This window comes from Macaca nemestrina, chromosome 12, assembly GCF_043159975.1.
Source record: "Macaca nemestrina isolate mMacNem1 chromosome 12, mMacNem.hap1, whole genome shotgun sequence".
Classification (NCBI taxonomy): domain Eukaryota; kingdom Metazoa; phylum Chordata; class Mammalia; order Primates; family Cercopithecidae; genus Macaca; species Macaca nemestrina.
This window is the reverse complement of record NC_092136.1, coordinates 33,955,975-33,968,491: the sequence shown is the minus strand read 5'-3', so window position 1 is coordinate 33,968,491 and position 12,517 is coordinate 33,955,975. Positions and strand designations below refer to the sequence as shown.

Below are 12,517 nucleotides of genomic sequence, written 5' to 3'. Positions count from 1 at the left end.
TGGGGTTTCACCGTGTTAGCCAGGATGCTCTTGATTTCCTGACCTCGTGATCTGCCCGCCTCGGCCTCCCAAAGTGCTGGGATTACAGGCGTGAGCCACCGAGCCCAGCCAAAAATTTTTAGTTTTATTTGGAATGTTAAAGTTTGCTTTGTGTGAGTTTGTGTGTGACTTTTCAGTGTCTACCATAAAAAACAAATTTTTGCCTTTAAAACAATATATGCATATTCACTTTTAAATACACATAATTGCATATATCTAAATATACAATATCACGTATCAACATATTATTAATATACAAATAATATAACATTTACTTGAAATTTAATTAATATGTAAAATGGTTCCTATTTTCTAACAAAATGACATAAGCAGTTTGCCTTGGGCAAATGATATAAAGAATATGGTTTCACTCTAATAATTACCATCAATTTGACTGAAGCTGAAAGAAACTCTGATATATTAATCTTCTACCCGTTAGCAGTAAACTATTAGTTGCATTACTTATCATCTTTTTGCTCTCCTTAGTCTTATCTCTTGCCTTCGCTTTTACACATTTCACTTTTCTGATAATTCGTCATTTCTGCCAATCTATCTTCCTCCTCTTTTGTAATGCATTTCTGTAACAATCCAAATTTTTAATTCAATCTCCTCTCTTTATGACACTACCACTTTTTTTTTTTCTTTTATCCTGGTACCTTTAAAAATTAGTTTTCTCCTGTAACAATAGTCTGTTTAAATATATCATTTCATCCACTTACAAGCACCATGCTTGATCTTAAAAATCTTAACAATCTCACATAATTGGAAGACACAACTAAATACACTTAAATTATATTTGTTATTCATAAAAATTTTTCCTCTGAGTTATTTAAGAACTTGCTAAATGTTTTTAAATTTGATCTTGAAACATGCAAAAATTTCAAGGAAATCTAATCTCACACAATCATTCCAAAAAATTGGAGACAACCACTATTCTAATAAAGAGATAATTTAGGATCTTACTACATTGATGTGAATAAATATTGAGTAACCAACTTCTCTAAATCAACAGAACTTTAGAGCTATTTATTCATATACATGTGGGCATGTAATGTACAATATCCACATTAAAAGCAAAGGCACATGCCTGTAATCCCAGCACTTTGGGAGGCCGAGGAGGGTGGATCACGAGGTCAAGAGATCAAGATCATCCTGGCAACATGGTGAAACCCTGTCTCTACTAAGAATACAAAAATTAGTCCGGCATGGTGGGGTGCACCTGTAATCGCAGCTACTCGGGAGGCTGAGGTAAAAGAATCACTTGAACCCAGGAGGCGGAGGTTGCAGTGAGCCGAGATCATACCATTGCACTCCAGCCTGGTGACAGAGCGAGACTCCAGTTAAAAAAAAAAAACAAAACAAAAAGCGGTACATTAAACCCCCTACTTCTAATATATATTATAAAGTCTGAGAAGAAAAGTGATTTTCCTGATCAGCACTCTCTAACATAAACATTAAAGGTATTAGTAGGTTGTAAAATAATGTCATAATAATTATTCACAAGCTTTGAAATTTTTTAATATTTGTACATAGATTATACAACACCATTTATAATATAATTACCTAGAAAGAGACTATAGTGAGTTGAGACATGTTCCCCCTTCCTTCCTCCCCTACCCAAATTCATGTTCACCTGGAACCTCAGAACATGACCTTATCTGGAAAAAGGGTCTTTGCAGATGTAATTAAGGACCAATGTGAGATCATACTAGATTAGAAAGGGTCCTAAATCCAATGAGAATGTCCTCATTAGAGACAGAAAAGGACACAGGAAGACACAGAGAAAAGAACAACATGAAAATGAAGTCAGCCTAGAGTTACACTGCCTCAGGGCAAGGAATAAAATGCCACCAGAAGCTGTAGAAGCAAAGAAGAATGCCCCCCTAGAGTTTTCATAATAAACATGGCCCTGCTGACAACCTGACTTCATATTTTTGACCTCCAAAATTGTGAGACAATTAATCTTTGTGTGTTAAGTCACCAAGTTTTTGTTCATTTGTTATGGTAATTTTAGAGAACATAGATTTTCATACCAAAAACTGGAGTGTTGCTGTAATAGATACCTAAAAATAGAAAAACAGGAAAAGCCTAGCTTGCCTTGAAGAAATTTTTGGTAGAAAAAGAAATCTTAAGAAAACTCTGCTGAGGGCTCAGAAGGAAGACAAGAGGTAAAGAAAACTTCTATCACCTTAAAGAATACATATATTATCATCAACAGAATGTTGACAGAAATAGGAACATTAAAAAGGTTTCTGATGAAATCTCAAGAAGGAAATGGTATTGGAAACATCGTATTGGAAAGTAAAGAAAAAGCAGTCCTTGTTGTAAAGTGGCAGAAAACTTGGCTGAAATGGGTTCTACTATGCAGCAAAAAGTAGAATTTGGTAAGCAATTAATTTGAATACGTAGCTGAGGAGATTTCCAAAGTGTTAAAGGCGTAGACTGTTTTCTCCTGGCTGCTTATAGTAAAATATGAGGGAAAAGAGATAAATTGAGGAAGAAATTGTTAAGCAAAGAAAAACCTATGATTTGGAGATTTCTTAACCTATTTAAATTGTAAAAGATGCTAAAAGCAAGCTCTGGAGAAGGGCCAAGGATGTGGCTGAAAAACCTTTTCTGAAGAGATTAGGTATGTGACAAATAGGTCCAATCAATCTTTTCAGCAGAAGCTAGGAAAAGAGATGAGGTTATCCAGGAAGGATCTTTGAAGAATTCCCTTATAATGGCAGAGATCCTCTAGATATACATGGGAGACCCACACATTTTAAAATATTCAGTAAACCATGCTATAAACACATGTGCTGTCACCCAGGCTTTGCTGTTCTGTCTATAAAGAACAGGCAGAGTAGATTTAGTATAATTCTTAAGGGTCTTGGGATTTTCATAATGGTAAATGAGCACTGGCTTCAACTTAAAGTCACCAGTTGCCATTATCCCCTTAGGAGAGTGAGTCTGTCCTGTGAAGCTTCAAAGCCAGGCATTGACTTCTCTCCAGCTATGAAAAGTCCTAGATAGCATCTGCTTCCAACAGAAGGCTGTTTAATCTACAATGAAAATGTGTTACTTCGTGTACACACCTATATCAACTATCTTTGCTAGATACAGGTAACTCCCTGCAGCTCGCCACACACTTATGTTATGGCTTCTTTCCTTAAACCTCATTAACACAAATCTTTCAAATGTTCTTCTGTAGCTTCCTCACCTCTCTCAGCCTTCATAGAATTGAAAAGAAACAGGATCTTACTCTGGATTAGGCTTTCAATCTGCTATCTTTCAAATGTTCTTCTACTGCTTCCTCACCTCTCTGAGCATTCATAGAATTGAAAAGAAACAGGATCTTACTCTGGATTAGGCTTTGACTTGAAGGAACACTGTGGCTGGTTTGATCCATTAAGACAATTAAAACTATCTCTGCATCAGCAATAAGGTCGTTTCTCTTTCTTATCATTCATGAGTTTATGAACTTTTCCTATTGCATTCATAGCTTAACTGTTTGGCAAGAGGCCTACCTCTTGGCCTGTCTCAGCTTTTTTTTTTTTTTTTTTTTTTTTTTTTGAGACAGAGTCTTGCTCTGTAGCCCAGGCTGGAGCGCAGTGGCCGGATCTCGGCTCACTGCAAGCTCCGCCTCCCGGGTTTACGCCATTCTCCTGCCTCAGCCTCCCGAGTAGCTGGGACTACAGGCGCCCGCCACCTTGCCCGGCTAGTTTTTTGTATTTTTTAGTAGAGACGGGGTTTCACTGTGTTAGCCAGGATGGTCTCGATCTCCTGACCTCGTGATCCGCCCGTCTTGGCCTCCCAAAGTGCCAAAGTGCTGGGATTACAGGCTTGAGCCACCGCGCCCGGCCCTGTCTCAGCTTTCAACAAGCCTTCCTTGGTGAGCTCAATCATTTCTAGCTTTTGATTTAAAGTGACAAATATGCAATGCTTTCTTTCACTTGAACACTTAAAGACCACTTTAAAAATCACTGCATGGTTAATTGTCCTAATTTCAATATTGTTATGTCTCAGTGACACAATGAAGTGAATAGGGAGTGAATTGGAAGGCCAGCGAAGGAGAGATGGGGGAACAGCTGGTTGACAGAACAGTCAGCACACATACAGTTACTGATTACGTTTACATTCTTATATAGGCACAGTTTCTGGTGCCTCAAAACAATTACAATAGCAACATCAAAGATCCTGATCATAGATAACCATCACAGATACAATAATGAAGAGAAAGTTTGAAATACTGCAAGAATTATCAAAATGTGACACAGACACACAAAGTGAGCATGTATACCACAGGAAAAATGGCACCAACAGACTTGCTAATTGCAGGGTTGTCACAAATCTTCAATTTGTAAAAAATGCAGTTTTTCAAAGCTCGATACAGTGAAGCACAAATAAGATGATGCATACTTGTAGTTTGTCTATAAAAAATGTTAAGGGACCCTGAAAAGCTAAAATAATTGTATTACTCCATTTTCACGCTGCTATAAAGAACTGCCCAAGACTGGGTAATTTATAAAGAACAGAGGTTTAATTGACTCACAGTTCTGCAGGGCTTGGGAGGCTTCAGGAAACTTACAATCATGGTGGAAGAAGCAGCAAATGCATCCTTCTTCACATGGTGGCAGGAAGGAGAAGTGCTGAGCAAAGAGGGGAAAGCCCCTTATGAAACCATCAGATCTCAGGAGAACTCACTCACTATCACAAGAACAGTATGGGAGTAACCACCCCCATGATTCAATTACCTCCTACCAATTCCCTTGCACGGTATGTGAGGATTATGGAAACTACAATTCAAGATGACATATGGGTGGGGGCATAATCAACCCATATCATTCCACCCCTAGTCCTGCCCAAATTTCATGTCCTCACATTTCAAAGCACAATCATGCCTTTCCAACAGTTCCCTAAAATCTTAGCTCGTTCCAGAATTAACCCAAAAGTCCAAGTCCAAAGTCTCATTTGAGACAAGGCAAGTCCCTTCCACCTAAGAGCCTGCAAAATCAAAAGCAAATTAGTTACTTCCTAGATACAATGGGGGTACAAGCATTGGGTAACTACACCCATTCCAAATGGGAGAAATTGCCCAAAACAAAGGGGCTATGGGCCCCATGCAAGTCCACAATCCAATAGAGAAGACTTTAAACCTTAACATTCCAAAATAATCTCCTTTGACTCCATGTCTCACATCCAGGTCACACTGATGCAAAAGGTGGGCTCCCAAGGCCTTGGGCAACTCCGCCTCTATGGCTTTGCAGGGTACAGCTCCCTCCTGGCTGCTTTCATGGGCTGGCTTTGAGTGTCTGCAGCTTTTCCAGGTGCACAGTGCAAGTTGTAAGTGCATCTACCATTCCGGGATCTGGAGGACCATGGGCCACTTCTCACAGCTCCACCAGGCCGTGCCTGTGGGGACTCTGTGTGGGGGCTTCAACTCCACATTTCCCTTGCTCTACCCCTGCAGCAGACTTCTGCCTGGACATCCAGGCATTTCCATATATCCTCAGAAATCTAGGAGGAGGTTCCCACACCTCAATTATTGACTTCTGTGCACCCACAGGCCCAACACCACATGGAAGCCACCATGGCTTGGGGCTTGCACCCTCTGAAGCAATGGCCCAAGCTGTACATTTGACCCTTTAAGTCATGGCTGGAGCTGACACAGCTGGGATGCAGGACACCATGCCCCAGGACTGCACAGAACAGGGGTAACCCTGGGCCCTGCCCAGGAAACCATTTTTTCCTTCTAGAGGCCTGTGATGAAAGGGCTGCCATGAAGGTCTCTGACACGTCCTAGAGGCATTTTCCCCATTGTCTTGGTGATTAACATTGGGCTCCTTGTTACTTATGCAAATTTCTGTAGCTGTCTTGAATTTCTCCCCAGAAAATGGGTTTTTCTTTTCTATCACATAGTCAGGCTGCAAATTTTCCAAACTTTCTTTTTATTTATTTATTTTTTTGAGACGTAGTCTTGCTCTGTCCCCCAGACTGGAGTGCAGTGGTGCAATCTAGGCTCACCGCAAGCTCTGCCTCCCGGATTTACTCATGCCATTCTCCTGCCTCAGCCTCCTGAGCAGCTGGGACTACAGGTGCCCACCACCACACCCGGCTAATTTTTTGTATTTTTAGTAGAGACAGGGTTTCATCGAGTTAGCCAGGATGGTCTCGATCTCCTGACCTCGACATCCACCTACCTTGGCCTCCCAAAGTGCTGGGATTACAGGCGTGAGCCACCGCGCCCAGCCCAAATTTTCCAAACTTTTATGCTCCGTTTCCTCTTTAATACTTTACCACTTAGAAATTTCTTCCACCAGATATCCTAAATCATCTCTTTCAAGTTCAAAGTTCCACAGATCTCCAGGGTAGTGGCAAAATGCCATCAGTCTCTTTGCTAAAGCACAGCAGAGTTACCTTTGCTCCAATTCCTAATAAGTTGCTCATCTCCATCTAAGACCACCTCAGCCATTGACTTCATTGTCTATATCACTATCAGCATTTTGGTCAAAGCCATTCAACAAGTCTCCAGGAAGTTCCAAACTTTCCCACATCTTCCTGTCTTCTGAGCCTTCCAAGTCTCTAGGAAGTTCCAAACTTTCCTACATTTTCCTGTCTTCTGAGCCCTCGAAATTGTTCCAACCTCTGCCTGTTACCCAGTTCCAAAGTCACTTCCACGTTGTCGGGTATCCGTATAGCAGTGCCCCACTCCCTGAGTACCAAATTACTGTATTATTCCATTCTCATGCTAGTCTTGGGCATGCACAAAGAACAGCCTGAGACTGGGTAATTTATAAAGAAAAGAGGTTTAGTTGACTTACAGTTCTGAAGGGCTGGGAAGGCCTCAGGAAACTTACAATCATGGCAAAAGGACTTACACACACTGATTTCAAATGTTGATATTATTATTGTAAGCCCTGAGTCAAAATTTAGTACAAAGTTATAGTAAGCAAAAACATGTGGTACTGGTATAATGACAGATCTATAGACCAATGGAATAGAACAAAGAGCACAGAAATAATGTTGACATAAATGGTCAAATGATTTTTGACAAGGGTGCCAAGACTATTTAATGGGGAAAAGGCAGTCTTTTCAACACATGGTATTGAGAAAACTAGGTATCAACATAAAGAAGAATGAAGTTGGACTTTTTGTCTTACACCATATAAAATTAACTCAAAATAGATCAAAAACCTAAATGGAAGAGCTAAAACTATACAACTCTTGATTGGCCATGATTCGCTGGATATGGCAACAAAAACACAGGCCACAAAAGAAATAAAAATATATAAACTGGACTTACTCAAATTAAAAACTTTTGAGCATCAAAAAATACTATCACAAGGAGAAAGTATTTGCATATCATACATCTAATTAAAGGTCAAAGTCTAGAATATATAAAGAACTCCTATAACTCAAAACCCCCCAAAAACCAAAACAAAGCCATTAGTCAATTCAAAACCGGTAAAGGTTTTCAAAAGACATCTCTCCAGACAAAGTATACGAATGGCCAATAAGCACATGAAAAGATGTTAAACATCCCTAGTCATTAGGGAAATGCACATCAAAACCACAATAAGATATCACATCATATGCATTAGGATGACTATTATCAAAAAAACAGAAAATAACAAATGTTGGTAAGGATGTGGTGAAATTGTAACCCTTCCGCACTCCTGGTGGGAATGCAAAATGGTACAGCCAATCTGGAAAACAGTTTGGTGATACCTTAAAAAGTTAGTAATAGAATTTTCATATAATCCAGTAATTCTACTGTACGGTATATACCCAAAGGAAATGAAAACAGATATTCAAACAGGTAATTCCATGCCAATGTTCAGTGTAGCACAATTTACAATAGCCAAAGGTAGAAACAACCTAAGGGTCTATCAACAGATGAATGGATAAACAAACTGTGATGCGTGTGTGCGTGTGTGTATATTATAAATATGTTATCTTATATGTTATAATTTAAATATGTAATCTGATATATGATAATCATATATTATAATAGATAATCCTACATATACTACATTATATAATCTGTACAATTTCATATGAGTATATATGATGTTATATCATATATCTGGTATCATGTATGATCTTATATATTACATAATATAATCATATATTATATGATATATATTATATCATCTGTTATATAATCTATGACAATCTTATATATGATCTTATATAACATTGTATATGTTATAGATATGTATTATATATTATATATATACACACAGATGGTCCCTGACTTAGTAGTGGTTTCACTTATGATTTTCAACCTTATAATGGGTTTATCAGGGTATTAAATACATTTTCAACTTGTAGTATTTTCAACTTAAAATGGGTTTACCAGGACATAACTCTATCATAAGTCAAAGGGCATCTGCAATAGATTATTCAGCCATAAAAAAATGAGGTTCTAATATATGACAGAAAATACATGAACTTTGAAAAACATTATGCTAAGTGAAAACTATCATGCAAATATTAACAAAGGAATATTGTATAATTCCACTTATATGAGATTATAATAAGTTGGCAAACTTACTATGCTTATCTACTGAGATAATTATAAAGATATTATACTTATCTTAAAAAGATATTATACTTATCTACTGAGAGTAGAACACAGACACAGGTTATCAGGGGTTGAAACAAGAGAGTATAAAAAGTTACTGCTTCTTGGGTACAATATATCTTTTTTTTTTTTTTTTGAGATGGGAGTCTCGCTCTGTCGCCAGGCTGGAGTGCAGTGGCACGATCTCGGCTCACTGCAACCACTGCCTCCCAGGTTCAAGCAATTCTCCTGCCTCAGCCTCCCAAGTAGCTGGGACTATAGGCGCGCGCCACTACGTCCAGCTAATTTTTGTGTTTTTAGTAGAGACGGGGTTTCAGCATGTTGGCCAGGATGGTCTCAATCTCTTGACCGTGAGATCCACCCTACTCAGCCTCCCAGAGTGCTGGGATTACAGGCGTGATGATGAATACGTTTTGGAAATAGTGGCAATGATTATACAACACTGTAAGTACTCTTAATGTGACTTCACTGTATACTTAAAAATGATGAAAGTAGTGAATTTGTTATGTATATTTTTATCACACATACACAAATTTTTTTAAAGGGCTCAAGACCTTGGGCCAGTGCAGAGGGCAGACACAAATACTTCAGTTAGAGAATCAAAACTGGTCTACTGATAAGCAGTAAAGTGAACATATTCTAATGCTCAGTGAGAGAAAAATGATCATCATATATGATGATAATCTATTAATTTTCATGTGAGTTGATTTAGGAAATGTTAATAGAAAAAACATAATTTGCTTTATATTTTTAAAAAATTCAACCTTAGAATACCAAATGGACTATAAAATTATTTTCAAATCTTTCATTTTGACTAATGGAAAAATTGTAATACCAAATGACCTTTAATGTTATTCTTTGAACCTTTCACTTTGGGGAATAAAAAATATAATAAGCAAAACTATAAAATTAAAATTCTAAAGATCTTAAGAAGCAAATATTTTTAAATTACAAAGGATTCTGTTTCAGCACTGGACAACACTGTTATAAAGTTCTTTAATCTGGGTTGAAACTGAAATTTCTATGCCCTGAGAAACAGAGAGGTCTAATTTTTTTTGACAGGATTAAGACAGGTCTTATGAAACTCAAAATCTTTCACCTCCCAGCTACATATGTCCCAGTTACTACCTCAATTGCTTTCCCATTACTTTTTCTCACTATATTAATCACTCTGAATATATACCCATTTTAGTAGGGCTAATATGCTTCATGTTTTATGCTAATATCCATAAACTGGCTACATAAAAAGCTACCTTGAGGAGGAAACTAAGGCTGTATTTGGAATGAAGTGGAAAATAGTGGATAAGAGTATGAATTGTGTAGTCAGACAGCCTAACTCTATTGTGAATCCTAGACACTCCACTTACGAGCTTTCTGACTTACATAGAACAAGTTACTTATCCCCCTTTTTTTTTTTTTTTGAGATGGAGTCTGGCTGCTCTGTCGCCCAGGCTGGAGTGAAGTAGCGCGACGTCTGCTCACTGTAAGCTCCCCCTCCCGGGTTCACGCCACTCTCCTGCCTCAGCCTCCCGAGTAGCTGGGACTACAGGCGCCCGCCACCACGCCTGGCTAATTTTTTGTATTTTTAGTAGAGACAGGATTTCACCATGTTAGCCAGGATGGTCTTGATCTCCTGACCTTGTGATCCACCCTCCTCAGCCTCCCAAAGTGCTGGGATTACAGGCGTCAGCCACCACGCCCGGCAAGTTACTTATCCTTTATGTGACTCCGTTAATTTCTGAACACACTCATCTATAAAATGTGTGAGGATTAAATAATATAAAGCATTCACAACATTACAGAGACTACAACAGGCATTCAACAAAAACATTACTTAATATCATTAGTCACCAATACATCCATGGATAGAGGAGTGGAGATACTGAAGAAGACACTAAAGAAGATACTTTACATTTCAGTTTTACCATGTGCCTTTTGATTCAAATATCATGCCTAAATGGAATTCTGGTTCAAAACTACAGATAAATTTACTGCTACCCTCTTCAAAAACTACACTGAGGGCCGGGAGAGGTGGCTCTCGCCTGTAATCCCGGCACTTTGGGAGGCCAAGGCGGGCGGATCACGAGGTCAGAAGATCGAGACCATCCTGGCTGACATGGTGAAACCCCATCTCTACTAAAAATATAAAAATACTAGCCAGGCATGGTGGCAGGCGCCTGTAGTCCCAGCTACTCAGGAGGCTGAGGCAGGTGAATGGCGTGAACCCAGGAGGTGGAGCTTACAGTGAGCTGAGATCACGCCACAGTACTTCAGCCTGGACGACAGAGCAAGACTCCGTCTCAAAAAGAAAAGAACAACAAAAACAACAACAACAAAACAACAAACTATACTGAAACAATAGTACGTTTTAAAAAATAAAAAGAAACGCTGAGAAAAGGAGTGAAAGGCACACTACAGATTTTCAAGAATTTCTGGAAGACCGGGCATATAAAATCATAGTGATAGGTTGAAAAGAATGGACTGAATGACAGTCCAGACATAGTTAGCAAAGTATAGTTCACAGGGCAAATCTCCCAGCCCATCACATGCTTTTGCATTTTTTAAATGACTGAAAGAATAAAGAAACAGCATATATTTTGTAACATGTGAAAACTACATGAAATTCAAATTTCAGTGTCCACAAAGTGTTATTTAAACACAGTCATACTCATTTGTTAGTGTTATTTCTGGCTACTTTCCCATGGCAGAGTTAAGAGGTCATATTACCTGCAAAACCTAAAATATTTACCATCTGGTCCCAGAATATGTATGCCCATCCCTAGCCAAGCACAAACACAGGAATGCTTCAGGAAGATGAGACGTTTCTTCCTGTGACTCCAAAGGGGTTCTCAGCTAAATCAGCAGTTCTGGAGGCTGATTAAACAAATAAATAAGTAAAAAAAATATAATCTGCCTGAGAAGAATTTGGTCTCCAAGTATGGAGGTTGGAGAGCTAGGTTAGGGGCCTCCTTATCTAGCTATTAGAGAAGGACTGGTCTGTGTACTTGCTCCTTGATTATACACATTGAAACAAAGTACACCAATAAATTAAGTCCTACCAACCCACAAGAAAATTGGTCAGTCTTTTTTTTTTTTCATTTAGGCTAAAGATTTGATGGGAAATAGAGAAAGAGAAAACCCACTCCAGTTACTATATTATTCCACTGGTCCTTTACTTATCAACATGAATAAACAGCCAACATTTAAGGAAACCATGAGCATGAGAAAGAAGGTCCATAATGAAAATAACTAATCTGAATAAGCAACCCTGGAGAAATCAGAGGTAATTCAAGGAGGAAAAAAAAAATTCTATGTCTCTGTAAAACAAGAAACATATAATTAAAAGAACAGAGTTTAACATAAAATATATGCCTGTCCTTTACCATCTTCTCCCATTCACAAAAAATAGAAAAGGCGGAGAAAAAGTTGAAGAGGAACAATCCAAAGGAGTATAATCTTCCTAAACTTTCAGGAAAAGACACTCCTGTCTCCTCTCCAAAAATCTATTACATACACACACACACACACACACACACATATACACACACATATACACACACTCCCCAAAAGGAGGGTGTTGAAAGGACACAGGGAACACAGGGCAAATGAAATAAAAATACATAGAGCTGTAGACCCCCTTTTTTTTTTTTTTAATCTAGAGCAGAGGTTGCCAAACTAGGGCCCATGAGTCAAATTCTGTAGACTCTGTTTTGGCAAATAAAGTTTTACTGGGACACAGTTGGGCTCCTTCATTTACACATTATCTGTGACTGTTCTTGTGCTCTCACAGCAGAGTTGAAAAGTTGTAATAGAGACCATATGGACCACAAGGCCTAAAATATTTACTATTTGGTCTTTTATAGAAAAAGGTTGCCAAAGCTTGATCTAGAGCTGTGTGATATAGTACAA

General features: G+C 38.5%; 1 protein-coding gene across 13 annotated transcripts in view; it reads right to left on the bottom strand.

Moving 5' to 3' along the window:
* Positions 1-12,517, bottom strand: part of LOC105471493 (inner mitochondrial membrane peptidase subunit 1) — a 90,971-nt gene that overhangs the window by 70,623 nt on the left and 7,831 nt on the right. For 6 of the 13 annotated variants that reach the window (XM_011723975.3, XM_071074929.1, XM_011723974.3 and 3 more), the window contains exon 2: positions 4,574-4,670. The exons of 4 other annotated variants lie outside the window; for them this stretch is intronic. The gene's annotated coding sequence lies outside the window, so the exon portion shown is untranslated. The remainder of the gene's footprint in view (positions 1-4,573; positions 4,671-12,517) is intronic. 3 more of the 13 variants (XM_071074931.1, XM_071074933.1, XM_071074936.1) reach the window with 1 other exon arrangement.